Source organism: Onychomys torridus, chromosome 2, assembly GCF_903995425.1.
Source record: "Onychomys torridus chromosome 2, mOncTor1.1, whole genome shotgun sequence".
NCBI classification, from domain to species: Eukaryota; Metazoa; Chordata; class Mammalia; order Rodentia; family Cricetidae; genus Onychomys; species Onychomys torridus.
In genome coordinates this window covers 57,997,929-58,013,693 of record NC_050444.1, presented here as the reverse complement: position 1 = coordinate 58,013,693, position 15,765 = coordinate 57,997,929, and the positions used below count along the sequence as shown (strand labels likewise).

The 15,765-nt window shown below is 36.2% G+C and overlaps 1 long non-coding RNA gene across 1 annotated transcript in view; it reads left to right on the top strand.

Moving 5' to 3' along the window:
- LOC118578362 overlaps window positions 1–15,765 on the top strand; it is a 203,422-nt gene that overhangs the window by 92,281 nt on the left and 95,376 nt on the right. The gene's annotated exons all lie outside the window — the stretch shown is intronic.

Here is a 15,765-nt window from a genome sequence, read left to right as displayed (position 1 = left end):
GGAGTTCTGCTCTTCTGCTTTTCCCACTGGCACCCAGGGATAATTCTAGCTTCTCCAGTCTGTCATCACCACCGTCATCATCTTCCTCATTTTCTTCTGCTTCTCCTTCTTCTCCTTCTCCTTCCCCCCTCTCCCTCCCCCTCCCCCTCTCCTTCTTCATTGTCTTTGTCTATAGCAGGGTCCTTGCTGTTGTTCCCTTTGGGGGAGGGGGCCAAGTAGGCACAGAGTCAAACCACACAGACTATTGGAGAATATCAAAACAATCTCAGTTTATTCAGGAAGAGGCAAAGATCCATGTTTCTCATTTTCAGATGAATTCTCTTCACAAATAATCTGTAGTTCAAAGATACAATTGTATCTAGCACTGGTCTTTTTGGTGCCACTGGCTCACAATAGAGCTGCTGGGTTTCAGCCCCTGTCATCACATTCTACAGTCCAGCTGCATCGTGTCCACATGGGGCGACCTAGGTTCCTCTTCTTCCAACAAAGTCATGTGGCAAAATTAAATGGGCTGCTCTTGTTAGTCCATAGACCTTTCATTTTCCAGTGTGATGAACTAACTTCTTACTCAACTATTTTTATCAATTATTCCTAATATTTATTCCTCAGGACACACCATCCATATGTTTATAATGATTTCAACTTAAAAAACGTTTCACACTACAAAGATATAAATTAGGATCTTAGAACATTGAAGACAGAATGACCCTTAAGCACCCTTAAGTCAAATCCCATAATTTAAAATCATAACATGATTCCCAACTCTAGTTCCTAATTACTCTTAAATACTCTGCAGTTGCAATATAAAACTTTCATTGGTCATCACAAGAAACATTAACCCTTTAGGATCTGATAGTCTCCAATGATATAACTTATCACTTAAATTGATATGACTTTCATTACTCAGAACATTTTATTGATGTTTTCTGGTTATTTTTATTTCTTCTTTAATAATTAATTATAGTCATGCCTTCTCTATGTTTCCCTGTGTTATTCTTAATAATTTACTACTGCATATTTTGAAACATAAGTCTATAATTTAGTCCAATTATATTTACCTAATCATTCCTTTACTGATGATATTTATATATTTTATGTTCTTTATTTTTATGGCTGCAAATATGATGTGACAAAAATCTGTTTATGTTTATTAATAGTTTTCTAGAATGAGTTTCTAGAATTTCACTTGAGGCACAAGCCACAGAGATATGGGTATCTTTGCAGAAAATGACTGACCTATGGGCCTTCATTTTCTAGGCTACTTTGATTTGCAGAAGAATGCATGTTTATTTAGTATTTGGTAGATGGTATTGAAAACTTTCTTTTGTTAGAAGTTCTCTATTTGTGGGATATCTGAATATTTTAATCTTGTTTGCCATCGAGGAGGTACACAGATATCAAATTCTCCCAATGTGGGGGAAAGTTAATTAATCAATTAAGTAATGTATTTCTTTTTTTTTTTTTAATCTTTCTGACTCTTTGATAGCTATGTGTGAATAATGAGCCATGAAAGAAAGAAATGAGTGAATTTAGAATCTCTGTAAATTTGGTCACTTAACAAACTTGAATTAAGTGGAAAGATGATTATTCTAAGTAATATCACCATTACCCTATCATCAGAACATCAGTCTTTTAGAAAATACTTGCATGCTATCCCTAAAAATCAAACTCTCTGGAGACTGGAGAGGAGCCTCTGTTTCAGAGCTCTGCTGCTCTTGAGAAGACCCAAGTTCAACTTCTAGCTTCCACATTGGGCAGCTCATAGCTACCTTTATTCCAGCTCCAGGAAATCTGACTTCCTCTTCTGGTCTGTGGGTTCCTATGCATATGTAAACACACACACACACACACACACACACACACACACACACACTCACACTCATGCAAACACACACACAGAGTGAGCAAGAGTGAGAGACAGAGAGAGACCCGCAATCAATAAAAATGAAATAAATCTTTAAAAAAAAATCCCTGCAATCTCCCAGATGAGTAGACATTGAACAAACATACATATAAATATCTAAGTTGTTAATGGAAGAGATATGCAAAGAGAGGACCTCTCTCTATCTGGTGGTCCACCTTATCTATACTAAGAGTATCTGTTCATTAAACATATATTTCTGCCTCTTCTAAGCACATTTCAGTTTTTTAAAATAGTCTGTTGGCTTCAACTGAATAGCTACAACATTTCTTTTCCACTTTTTCTCTATTGATCAACTCTTTTTGAATAGACCTTACACTCTTTAACAAATTATCTTACTAACCAGACAGTCTCTAAACCAGCGCTTGGTCACAATCAAATTATATAAACAGGATTTGTGAAATAAAAAAGGCAAGGAGAAAAATCAGAATTAGAACTGTTCACTGATAACCAGATTTAAGAAAGAATTAAACATCATTGTTGTAGTTTGTGCCTAAAATGTCATCTCTACAAAGGTTAGCATTAATTAACCACTTGATCAAATTTAGAGTCCCCTGTGAGATGGGACTCTGGACATGTATGTAGGAATTTTCAGGGTTATTTAATTTTATAAGATAAGACACATTTTAATGGTAGGCAGGCACACAGCCAAGGCAAATATAGGCAAGAAGGCATGTTTGTCAAGAGCACGGATATATTCTTGACTTCTGGACTGCAGATGCAATGGAAGTAGCTATCTGAAGCTCCTGCACCCCAACTTCCCTGCAATGGTAGTATATACTGTGAACTAAAGTAAGCCATCAATTCCTTAAGTTGCTTTTGTCCAAGTACTTTATCACAACAGCAGAAAAGGAGGCTGAGACAGCACTATAGGCCCATGTGTTAAATGTTTGAGCCCCAGTTGTCACACTGTTGGATGGTGATAGAAACTTTAGATTATGTGGCACAGTATAAGAAATTAAGTTGTTCTTTTCTTGCCTTTAAAGAGGATAGTGTACCTCTAGTGATTTCCCCCCAAGTGCCTGCCTTGAGGGGATTTCTACCAGGGTCTAGAACAGATGCTACAAGCAGCTAAGGATACTAATCTGAAGGATAGTGAATGAATCTAAGCACACTGAGTTAGTTAGTCCATTCTCTTTATTTTTCTAAGTCAATTCCATCTACGCTGTTTCTTTTCTGTTTTCTCAGCCCCAGCCTAGCATTTATGGCCACATTCTTTTAACAAGCAAACTTTCCTCCAACACCAATATTCTTTTCTTTGACACTGATGACCTTGTCACTCAATTTAAATGGTGCTTATTAATGACTATTGAAGTACATGTTTAATAGCACTACATACTACAGAGGGATACAAAGGTCATGGGGCTTGAGGAAAAGACGTTCCTCATGAGACCTGTAAGGCAAATAGACTTGGAAGACACAGGAAATAATAATAAGCCAGATGTTAGACAAGAAGTCAAGTGGATTTGCATGTCATGTATATAATATTTTCAATAACCCAACAAGTGAAATAGTCTATTTCCATTTTATGAAATGGGATTGGAGGGTCAGAGAGGGTAAGTGAGGTCTCCAAGTTCAAGCAGCTAGAAAGTATTAAAGTCACATAATGCTGCTCTGGGACTTAAGGAATATTGACACATTCCCCTTTTCTGAAAAACTCATCTACACTATGCTATGCATATTAAAATGCATTCCTCTCCCAAATTATATGTCATTTTCAGGCAAAATACTCATAAACATAAAAATAAAAATAATTTAAACTACTTCTCAAAATGTAATTTTCTCCTTAAAAACTATAAAGCTTTTTACAAATTTGCTTTTAAAAATGATTGAATATGATTTCTCTGAAATTTTTGTACATGTAAAAAATCATTTTTAAATACAATATTTCTCTTAGTATAAATCCAACCATTACATAAGTCAGTATAAAACATTTTGAAGATATTATATTAAGCATTTATTACTGCTTTCCTGGGCATATTTGTAATTGTTAAAGTTAACATGAGTAATGAAAATATATTATCTTACTGCTGCTCACTTCCAATAATGCCTCCACACTGCATTTACATTCTAAATTACTCAGATTTAAATTTATTATACCTTCTACTTCCAATCAGACTTTGAAATATAGGGATGCTGTCTTACTGCTTCTGCTGTTTCTATGCCTGTTAATATGAGCTACATATACTACAAAACTCACTACATGCCAAATGATAAAATTTAGGAGAAAAAAAAGATCTAAATGATAAATGTCTGTAAATAGAGCTACTTTGGAGGCTGAGGCAGGAGGATCCCCAAATCAGGGCATTTCCTGCATTAGTTTCAGCCCACCTTGAGCTTTAATAAAATCCCACCTTAAGAGTAAATCATAAAACATTAGCTTGGGCTCTCTCTCAATGACACAGAACTTGCTTAGCATGCAGAAGGACCAGGGGTGACTCCCCAGTCCTGAAGGGAAACTAAAAGAGAAAGAAAAGAATGATTACTGAGTTTAGTGTGTCAAGGATAATGTGTACAATACATTGTTAAAAGCATACAGAGAGGCGGGGTGGGGGGAGAGACAGAGAGAGACAGAGAGAGAGAGAGAGAGAGGAATAGGCTACAAATGCTTGAAATTTCCCCATTTGGCTTTGCATCAGATACAGAGCAACTCCAAGTACTGTAATTCCAGTTCCTACTCTGTATTTCTCTATTACTGTCATTGAACAAATTGGCCAGTGTGATGGTTCGTAACACCTCAAGTATGTTTCCATCTCTGAACACTGCTCATCTGTTTTGCCTAAAATTCCTCCAGATGGTTGAATGTTACTTCCTATTCAAAATAGACAATTCCAAATATAACATGTATAGCAGAAAATAAGGTACCTGACCAGATTATCTAAACAATCCCATCTATCTCTAGATTTCATCAGATTTGCATTGCATCTCAGTCATGATCTTCATAACTCACACTTTTGTCACAGAGCTTAAGTGAATCAATATATGCAAAGTGCTTAGAGCAGAACCTGATACCTGGTCATTCCTATGTAATTTCCAAATACTGTTTATCATGATTTCCAAAGAGGAAATGAAGTCACACCGGTGAAATGAGACATAAGTGGTTGAACAATTTGCTCAGTGGTCTATTAGCCAGACTTCTGTATGAATCATGACAGTGATATTAGTTTTCTATGGTGATATTAAAATACTATGGTATTTTAATATCCATAGAAGCTGGATAGTTTTAAAGACAAGAGATATATTCAGCTTATCATTTTCGAAAATAAAATTTAGAACAGCATGATTCTGGCTGGCAAAAGGGTCACCCTGCATACATACCTTCATGGCTTATGGCATTATTGTGGGAACACTTTGTGAGGGAGAGATCTAGTTTGAGATCACATAGGAAACTGGAAGGCAGAAGGATGGAGAATGGGGTAGTTTTACATTTTGTAGCAATATATTCTCCAATGAAGTCTCTCTTTGAGAACAGTACTTATTCTTACCTGTATTTTGAAAGCAAAAACTCCAATGACCTAAATACTACACAAAATCCCCCAGCTCTGACAATAGTTCTAATAACCTGAATTCTGACTATAGTCCCAATATCCCCCTGACCTCTGGCTATAGTCCCATTATCCCCCACCTCCAAATATAGTCCCAATATGTCTCCTTGACCTCTGACAATAGTCCCACACTACTTTTAAACACTGTCTCATGATCTCACTTAAGGAGAAACCTACATAAGAACCATGGCTGTAATTACTGATACCTCTTCCTGATTTCTCTTGCACAGTGTCTACCCCAATTTCTAATATATTTTTGTTGTAGTAGCTGTTATTGGTTTTGGTACTTTTGAGACAGGGTTTCTCTATATACCCCTGATTGCTCTGTAGACAAGTCTGGCCTTGAACTCACAGTGATCCACATGATCCACCTACCTTAGCCTCTCTAATGCTGGTATTAAAGGCTTGTGCCATCATTGTCCAGCCTCTAATATTGTTTAACTGCAACAACTAGATAGAAATCTGTTATAGGATACATTTCTGGCTATACTAAACAAAACCTAAAGAAAGAAAAGAAGAAGGCTAAATTTAAAGATCAATATTAGGAATGTGTAGTATTTCCCCAAAGCAAGTAAAACAGTATATCTTTTAAAAAGGAAAAGTTTACATGATGAGAGTTCAACAACACTAATAACAAAGCTCAATAAGTACTCTTTAAAAATATACATCACTAATGCCAGAGGGTTGTGAGTTTGTCCTGAAGATATCTAGGTAACAGCTAAAGAGATAAAATACAGTCATAAAACTTATGTGAATGATAAGGGTTTATCTTAAGAAGTTAAGAAAAGTTTGTACTCAACATATTAATATATGAATGTTAGTTTACTTATATAAATAATGCTTTAGACTATCAACCAAAGAAAATTGGCATTCTGTGAAGTATCACTTTGTGTATTACCTTGATGAATCTCCTGTCATGCTGATGTATGTTGAGGAGATAAGAGTCCTCAATTTGAACACCATGGATTTTTGTTTTGCTTCTATTACTTAAGGGTTTTCTTTCACATTTTTTTCTGTATAGTTGTATTTTTGAAATACACTTTACACAACAAATCCATCCTCTTGGCAATCAATGTGTGTACTAATATTCTAGTACAATGATACTGAAGAAGAAAGAGGATGCTAATGTTTGGGTGAGTAATGTAAGAACAAACAAAGTGACATTTCCCAGCACATCTCTAACTGATGACTATTTCCGTATCATTTCCAAACTATTATTTACACAGATTAATTTGTTATCTCCTGTGTTTCCTATAAGTATGTAATTGACCTGCCTTACTCTATGAACCTGGCGCACACTTTAAGGAATAGAAAAAAAGACTTTTATCAGTTTGTCAGGGGGTGGAGGTAGGGCATAATCATCTCTGATGGCAACCTGGAACTGATATGTTATGAGCCCCTTAGAAAGCTTGCTCATGTTCAAAACATCCCCTGTGCCAATGATTCTGTTTTAATAAAGTAGGAATGTCTGGGTTCTATTCTACAATGCAAAAATCAGAAGCAGTTTGAGCTCTGGTAATCTAATGAATTAGATAGCAGTGGCTGCATGCCAAATGGGAGTTCAGTACAAAAGGGTGGGATGAGCTGAGTTCTTCTGCCCTGCAACAAAATTAATATACTCTCCCCTCATGTTCATTCTACTAAATAAGAAAATGACAAAGGTTTTCACCTGGGGATTCTACTATCAATTCTCTTCCTCCTGTCAGCTACCCTGCTCTTATTTGGAAAATGAAAGGGATTATTTCCTTCACTAAGGAGTTTCTTTTTTAATAAGAATGTGTGTGTGTGTGTGTAACATTGAGTAATAAAAAGGAGATCTAGGTAGAGCCCAATACTAATAATTCTTTACTTACCTGGCACTTCTATCTACCCCCATGAATCCTCTGAGAGATTTGAAAGACAAAAGACATTGAAGGATGAAAGATTAATCAGCTATCTTGTATCAGCCTTGTAACAAAGGAAATACCTTATTTCAGAAATGCTCTAATTTGAGTCTGATTATTTTTACCATCTCAAGAAATGAAGGTAGGAAGACAGTGAGGCAGAGAGAAGAGATGGCCCCTGAGAGGACACTGCCCATCTCACTGGGGGAAGCCTGGGGTTGCAGATGTGTGCGATGGTTTCTGGTTTTGCCTAGTGTGTAGGTTTTCAAACTCATCCTCACACCATGCAGTAAGCGCTTGGCCCACTGAGCCATTGCTCTATTACTTATCATGTTTTTTTTTTTTTTATTAGCCATATGTCAGTTATATAATAATGTGTTGTTTCATGACATTTTCAAACTTTCATGTAGTGTGTGTGTGTGTGTGTGTGTGTGTGTGTGTGTGTGTGTGTGTGGTGATTCAGTTGGTTTCACAGGGTTGCTTACAGGAGTGTGGGTGAGAATTTGTTTATAAAATGATGCAGCCTCAATTTTTAATTTAGTAAGTGGGAGTGATGCAACCTTCCCCACTGACATCTTGGACAACCATAGGATCTCAGATGCAGATAGAAAAATGTGCTGGTAAAATATTGGGTTTCTTATTTTATATTCCAGAACATGAGCTCCAGAACTGATCACTATTCTGGCCCCAAGCAAAGGAGTTTACTTTCCATACTGTAGATACAAAATAGAGGCAATAAATATTTAATAAAGGAAACATATGAGTGTATTGTCCCAAGTCCAAAAATTAACTAGGGCCCTTGCTTGCTGTTTGATTTCTGGAACTTCTTTTCTATTTTTTTCTATTTCAGAATGTGTGTGTGTGTGTGTGTGTGTGTGTGTGTGTGTGTGTGTGTGTGTGTGTTGTACATGTCTTTGGAGGGGACCCACGTGTCTGTAAGTGCCCATATACATGGGAGAGCATGTATGTGAAGGCCCAACATTGCTATCAAGAACCACTTAGGACACTCTTCTACATTATCGTCTTACACTTAGTCCCAGAGCTCACCCATCAAGGGTTTCGTCTAATTTTTATCAGGCACTTTCTGGTAGACTCACCAGCCAAACTTCATTTTTCTGACAAAGGGTTCCTAAGACATGACATTGTTTCTAAGTGTGTATTCTTTCTCTAATTCCACTCACAACCTTTCCTTTGGTAGTATTTTATTACCTACAACTAGTGTTAAAGAATTTTAAGCAAGTAAATTAATTATTATTGATATCTGACACACAGCTCCTAAAACCTTTGAGGTTTCTTAAGCAAAAATGGTGCCTAAAATGATTCATGTAAAGCCTCTATAAAGCCCGTTGCTAATGCTCAGAAGATAGGCCTCTGCACAGTCTTAGAATATGGTCACCAAATGAACAATCCACAGAAGTTTTGAGATTTTATCCACACTCACTGGGTGGAAAGAGATACAGACTAGGAACAAATCATAATAACCAGGCCTTGAGAGTATGGTTGATTTGCAAGAATACAACTTCCCTTTAATTGTTTATCCTTAATGGCTTGACTGGTACATCTGTTCCCTTTCACCTATCATGATCAATATGAGGTTGAAATCATTATTTCAGACTCACTAAGGTGTAACTAATAGCTCAGGGACACTTCTTGACTTACACGGGAACAGCTAGTAAATACAGGGCTGTGACTCCAAGAGTGTGATTACAAAGTCAGTGTTAATGCGTTAAATGTGAAACATGACTTTTCTGAAATAAGCAGTCCTACCTGCCTTCCTCCAACACATTGTCAACTGTAACCTCATTAAGAGAAACTATCTAAAATGCTAAGATGGTAATGGAAAGAAAGGTTTTCTTGCAGACAGCATAAAATCAGGTATCTTTTAGTAAGAATTATTTTCCACCTTTACAGTCTTCAATATAGCCCATCTACCTAGAGGAGATAATAATGCTGTAAAAATGAATCAGGTGTTGTGGTGAATATCTTGGTTACTAACTTGACAATCACTGGAATTAACTAAAACTGAAGCACTTAGGCACACAAGTGAAAAATTTTACTTCATTACATTTTTTGAGGTGGAAGACCCATTTGAGTTCAGAAGACTCATCCTAAATCTAGGCCACACCTTTTGGTGGCACCTTACTTAAAGGGACATGGTGGAAAGGCATTTTTGCTTTCTGCCTAATTGCCCTCATGCCCATTGAACAGTTCGTCTACCCTGAGAGATTCCTTTGCTGGTGGTAGAACCTACTTCTTTGAGATTCCAATGTGATCTGAAAACTCCAGGGATCTTGCACTTCCCTAGGTATCAAGCACCAGATCAGTACCACTGAGACTAATCTCATGTACTGAACAACTACTGGATCCTTGACCTTTCCATCAGGAGACAGCATTGTTATATTACTGAGACCATAGCATGTAAGCCACTCTAATAAATACCTTACTAATACCTATATATGGAGGTATATATTAGTTTATTCTATCAGTTCTATTCATTTAGAGAAACCTGATTAATACAGATATTTATTATCACTGTACTGAAATTTAATTATCAAATTCTTCTATGTACCAAGAAAGTGTCTTGCATTGTTCAATCAGGAAAACATTGGCAAAAGAATAAGTGTGATTTTTAATTCTAGAGGGTCTCAAATCCAGTTGATTGAGCTAGATCTTAAATGAATACCTAAATATACACACACACACACACCCAAAAAAAAACTGTGATAAGAAAAACAAAGGAAAAAATGGATTGGAACAAGAAAAAATTTGGATATAACATGTTTATATGTATCCATCCCATCAATAAATGTTAATGATTTAAAAAAGAAGATGAAATAGTACTGGAAAAGCTGATGATTCCCACTGCGCCAGCTGTTACCTTTCCAATGAAGAATCCAGACAGGGAAATTTTGAATTCAAGGTAATGCCATTTATTTAAATATAAGACCTAGCCAGGCAGTGGTGGCACACGCCTTTAATACCAGAACTCGGGAGGCAGAGGCAGGCAGATCTTTGTGAGTTTGAGGGCAGCTTGGTCTACAGAGCAAGATCCAGGACAGGCACCAAAGCTAGACAGAGAAACCCTGTCTCAAAAACCAAAATATGAATATATATATCCTTATTTCTGTTGAGTTCTGGTTCTATGCAATGAAGCATGAGGAAAGTTTCTGATGAGATGAAAATATTGTACATCTTGATGAGTCTAGGGGTTATTATTTGGATTTACACATTTGTCTCAGTTCATTGAACTTTATAGCTAACCTGTGTGTCTTGTATTATACATAATTTGTATAAAAATAAAGTTGATTTAAAAATACAACTAGATGTAAGTTATTGGGTAAATAAGAAAGCAAACTAAAGATGAATTAGAATTGTTCTAATAATTATTGGCATCTATAGTTTCATGAATTTACACATCAGAAAAACAGGTATTATTGTACCGTTTCCTGCATACAGATTCCTTTTACATCTCTAACAATAGTTCTTTCTGGCTTGTCAAGTGTATAAGATGTCTTTTTTGAAACTAATGCTTCTAAGATAGGAAAGGAAAGAAGATAAAAGCTTTTTCAATGATGTGCTAGGTTGATTCCCGCACTCCCTTGGCTGTATTTGTGAGGTTTTATAGCACAAGTGAATAATAACAGGAACATCACGATAATGTCTTTTGTTTGTAAAATTTTCAGTTCTGAAAAACCAAATTGCTTTGCATCCATATCTTCATTGAATAGTTTCTACCTGAGTGAAGTCAAATGTGCATTATCATGTTTTATAGGGAAGAACTAGGCACAGGGAGGTTTAAGAAATGTAAGACTTATGTATACATCAAGATCTACCCAGGCTGCAATCGTAGCTTTTCCCTTTATTTTGCTTTATTCTTTTTTGCATTTATGTAGCATTAAAAATAGACCTATTTCTACTGCTTATGCATATGTCGACATTTCAATAGTAGGGAGCAACAGAAGCTATTCATAATCCCCAAAGCTAGAAATTTTGGTCATGCCATTTCTTTATTCCAGACTTGATAAATTGATACATAAAGTGATTTAAGCAGATAATTATTAAATAATACCAGGCTTCAAAGTAAACACTTATTATTCATGGATGTGAATTAAGATTTCACAGTAAAAGGTTCTTCCTTTGTTATTTGCCAAATAATTCTAAACCTGCTTGTGCTGAAAGAAATAGTTTAATTTCACAGTCACCTGCTGGATCAGGCAATGGGGAGGCGATTTGCTCACTGCGTGTGGCAGCATTCTAAAGTGGCAGGAAACGTGGAAGCAGTGACCTGAGGTAGAACCCAGCTCAGGCATTCACTGCTGGGTGATGTGGGCCATCATGTAGAGCTCTAAGATCAGGGAAAATGTGTCAAAACACTCACATGTTGTCTGACAGATAGGAGAGATTGGGGCAGATGGAAACTCTTATACTATAATGGTTCTTCAGGTTCTAAAAACTGACCTGGAGGCTAAGTAAAGGTAGAATAACATTGCTCCGTTAAAAATACTCGTGTTTCTCCATGTCAGAGGAAAGGATCTTTTTTTCTGGTGTGATTTAAGCTAACTTAGGGAAATTTAGCAGTTCCCCAAGCCTTAAAATGAGGAGAGTGGAATGGGAGATATAAAATATAGAACACAGAGCAAGGATATATTAACATTTTTATTTACTTTGTAACCAGCACTGTATTGTACTCTTCATATATAATTTAAAATAAAAACAGTATTCAACTGCCTAATAAAATCCTAGATGACTGTAGAATTTAAATAGTTTCACAATATTTAATTGTAATGCCCTGTATGCACTTATGAAGTATGAGGTTGCCTTTATTTAGCTGTGGAAAGCTGAAGTGCTTAGCTGGCTGGTATTCTAAGAAAATGACTATACTCTTATCTGAGTAACACAACGCTGAGAGGGTTTGACTGTGGAATCCTCTCGGAGGTGGGGCAGAAAATCAGGGTCATTAACGGCGAGAGTCCCTGAGTGAGCAAGAGTGGTACATCTGTGCCATGACTGTCCTGTCTTTATGGAAGGTATAGTTTTCAGACATGAGTTTGGATCTATCCCACACTATTTTCTTTATTTGAAGTTGTGAAAACATTTGAAAGATAAATTATGATTGAATTATCTTTATAAAAGATCATCTATAGATATGTTGATGAATGATATACTATACGTGGTACATATTTTCATAAGAATTAAGAATAGTTGAGATATTTTAAATTTAATTATTCTTTTTAGTGGAATAGTGTAACTGTTTTAGATAAAAAATCACCTAGGGCTTGTCTAAGATGAAAGTCTAAAAGAACTGTACCCGACAGTTTGAGGATGCTTTTTATATAAAGTAAAAATAAGCTGTTTACTCCAGAGAAAATGAAAAATAGTTGCCTTCTTTAACCTTGAAATTTAGCATATTAAAAAATAAAAGTCCTTGTGGATTTTAGTAACTTCAAGCAGGCACAGCTGTATGGTATGTGGTTTAAATTTATTCTACTTGAGGACTTTGATCAAACCCTTAAATCAAATCTCAAAAGTGATCACAGTGTATGATATTCTACATGAAATAGAATGTTATGGATGAAAACTCAGGTGTCAGCAACCTTGTTAGCCAGGAAGGTGTACATTAAAACCAAAAGTAAGATACAGGATGGGCAAAAAAATTAAAATCTCTAAATATCAACTTTTGCCAAAGATGTGAACAAAGTTTTAAATTTCAGTTTCTCGGACAATTTTGAAAAACAACCCCACCTTGTCAGAGGGACTTAGCTACATGCATACCCTGCGATTCTGTAACTCTACTCCTACTTACAAACTTCAAGGCAAGTCCAGTTTCCAGTTTGCAGGATTTCTGAGCAATGAAGAACATTGAATAGTCACAGAGTGTGAAATGTGCACCCAATAGAAAGAAGACTTCAAAGCTGCATGAAAAATTCAGTTCCGTCTTAGAACATGATACTGTGAGTCAGAAAGGAAAGGGGAAATCTAAGTGAGAATATTATAAAAAGCAATGAGGTTGTAATAAATCTCTAAATCTGCAGTTTAGTCTTCAGGGAGAGTAAGAGCGACTGAGGTCAGAAAAGGAATCGTGGGGCATTAGTGGCGATAGGAACATTTAGTGTTTAAATTGGTTATGTGGCATAGAGTCATCATTATGTTCAATTTCTTATCCCATACACAATGTTTACAGATATTACATAATTGTAATATATGCAAGAACAAGTTTGTGAGATTTATATATTCTGCAGGCTCAATACTTAGGTGATAGACTTCTTTCCATATGTGAAGCAAAGCAATTATTTTGTTAATAAGTTTTTACATAGTCATGTATATGGTTTGTTCTAATAAATCTATACTTTTTATAGGTGGTTTTAGTTGTTTGGTTTATTCCTCTTTGGGGAATTTATTTTGTCATGTTTTATTGAAACAGGCTCTCCCTTTTAGTTCAGAATGGATTGTAACTAGCAACCTGTCTTCCAAAGCCAACAGAGTGCTTAGATTACAGGTAGGCACTAATACATCTAGAAAGCATAGGTAGTTCAAAAAATCCAGACACTCAAAAAGAAATATGAAATAAATTCTCATACAGTACAAGATGTAGTGTGCTTTATTGATGTGACCCTCTATAATTGTTCCTACTGGCTACAAATATGTTCCCTTTCCCTTAGGTGAAGACCTTATGGCAATTTTCTTTCTATTATGTAGTCAACTCTTATTGAGATAGCATATTTCAGTAACAGTAATACGTCCTGTGTCTTTAGAATGAATCACTGGATTGCACATTTATCAGATTCTCACATTTTCAATAGCTATAAGTAGAAAATAATTCGCAAAGTTTTAGGTAAAATGGAACACGCACAAATGCACATGCCCACACACATACACATGCAAAGAAGGAGGCAGGGATGCAGAAATATAGAAATATAGATAGATAGAAATATAGATAGATAGAAAGATAAGATAACATATCATAAGATAAGATAAGATGAGATGAGATGAGATAGAGCCCCTTTCTGCAGAATGTCTTAGTAGCAAGAATAGGTGCTAGCTAAATGACTGGCCCTTGTCATGTTTTCAGCCAGATTATCAGGGTTAAGTTGCACAGCCCTTGATGTCCATGAACAGTATGTTTATCTTTTCCCTTTGAAAGAGTGAGCTAAACATGGTGGCTTATACTTGTAGTTCCATAACTTGGAGACTGAAGCAGAATGAACATCTTTTAGTTATTGGCCAGCTTGAGCTACAGACTGAGACTCAAAAACCAAAACAGTAACAAAATCAAACAAAAATATATGCGGGTAGGGCAGGCACCATACTTCATCAAATCTTTGCCAACAGGTGGTCCTCAGTCATTCTGAGGTATTTAAGTCAGTGATGTGTATGCTACGAGGTTTCCAATATTAAAGTCTAATGTTTGGAAAGGAAGGAAGGAAAGGAAGGAAGGAAGGAAGGAAGGAAGGAAGGAAGGAAGGAAGGAAGGAAGGAAGGAAGGAAAGAAGGAAGGAAGGGAGGGAGGCAGACAGACAGGAAGGAACTAAGAAAGCAAGAAAAGGAAAGACAGACATTCCTGCTTGTTGCTATTCCTCACAAAGACAATTATCTGTTACTATCATGTTGAAGATCTTGGATGGTGCAGAACTACAGTATTTTATTGATGACATTCTATAAAAAATGTATACTGAATTTTGTTGCTTCACTACAAATAAAGTCTGCACAGTTTCCAGGGATATATACTTTTCCCTAAACAAATCTAAACTGCCATGCCTCCTTTCTCCCTGGGTCCATTTTCTTTTCCTCTTGTAAGTCTCTGGATAAGCCTTGCTCCACTTAACAAGGAGGGTATGTTAATGAAGCTCATGCACTGATACTTGCCTATGATTATATCTAGTTCTTCATGAAAAGAAGCACAATTCATAAAGGATTTAGTACATCTGAGACTTCCAGGGCAAGAATATATTTTGAATATTTATCTTTTGTTCACTTCATTTTCTTCTGCTTCATTATTTTCCCTAAGCTACACAAAGCTTCTTCCTGGCAAAAAGTCTAATTTTGTTTGCCTAGAAGAGAGAGAAAAAAAGCATGATGAAAACTAACAGTATTTTGCCTTCTCTACTCTTCTTAATTCAGAGTGGAGGCATGGAACTGCTCAAGGCAGTCTTCTCATGCACCCTCTGATTTTGTGTTCCCCTTCACAAACCTGACCTGAAAGTGAATTCACATTTCAGCAAGTATGAGAAGACTGGATCTAGTCTGGACTAGTCAAATGAATTTTAAGTCATTTCAGATGAAGTACTAGTCACAGCCTAGTAATGACATGGCAGGCAGTAACTCTTCAAGATAACAAAAATCAAGAAAGACTTCCTTTAAAATCATCTTTTGGCCAGGCGGTGGTGGCGCACGCCTTTAATCCCAGCACTCGCGAGGC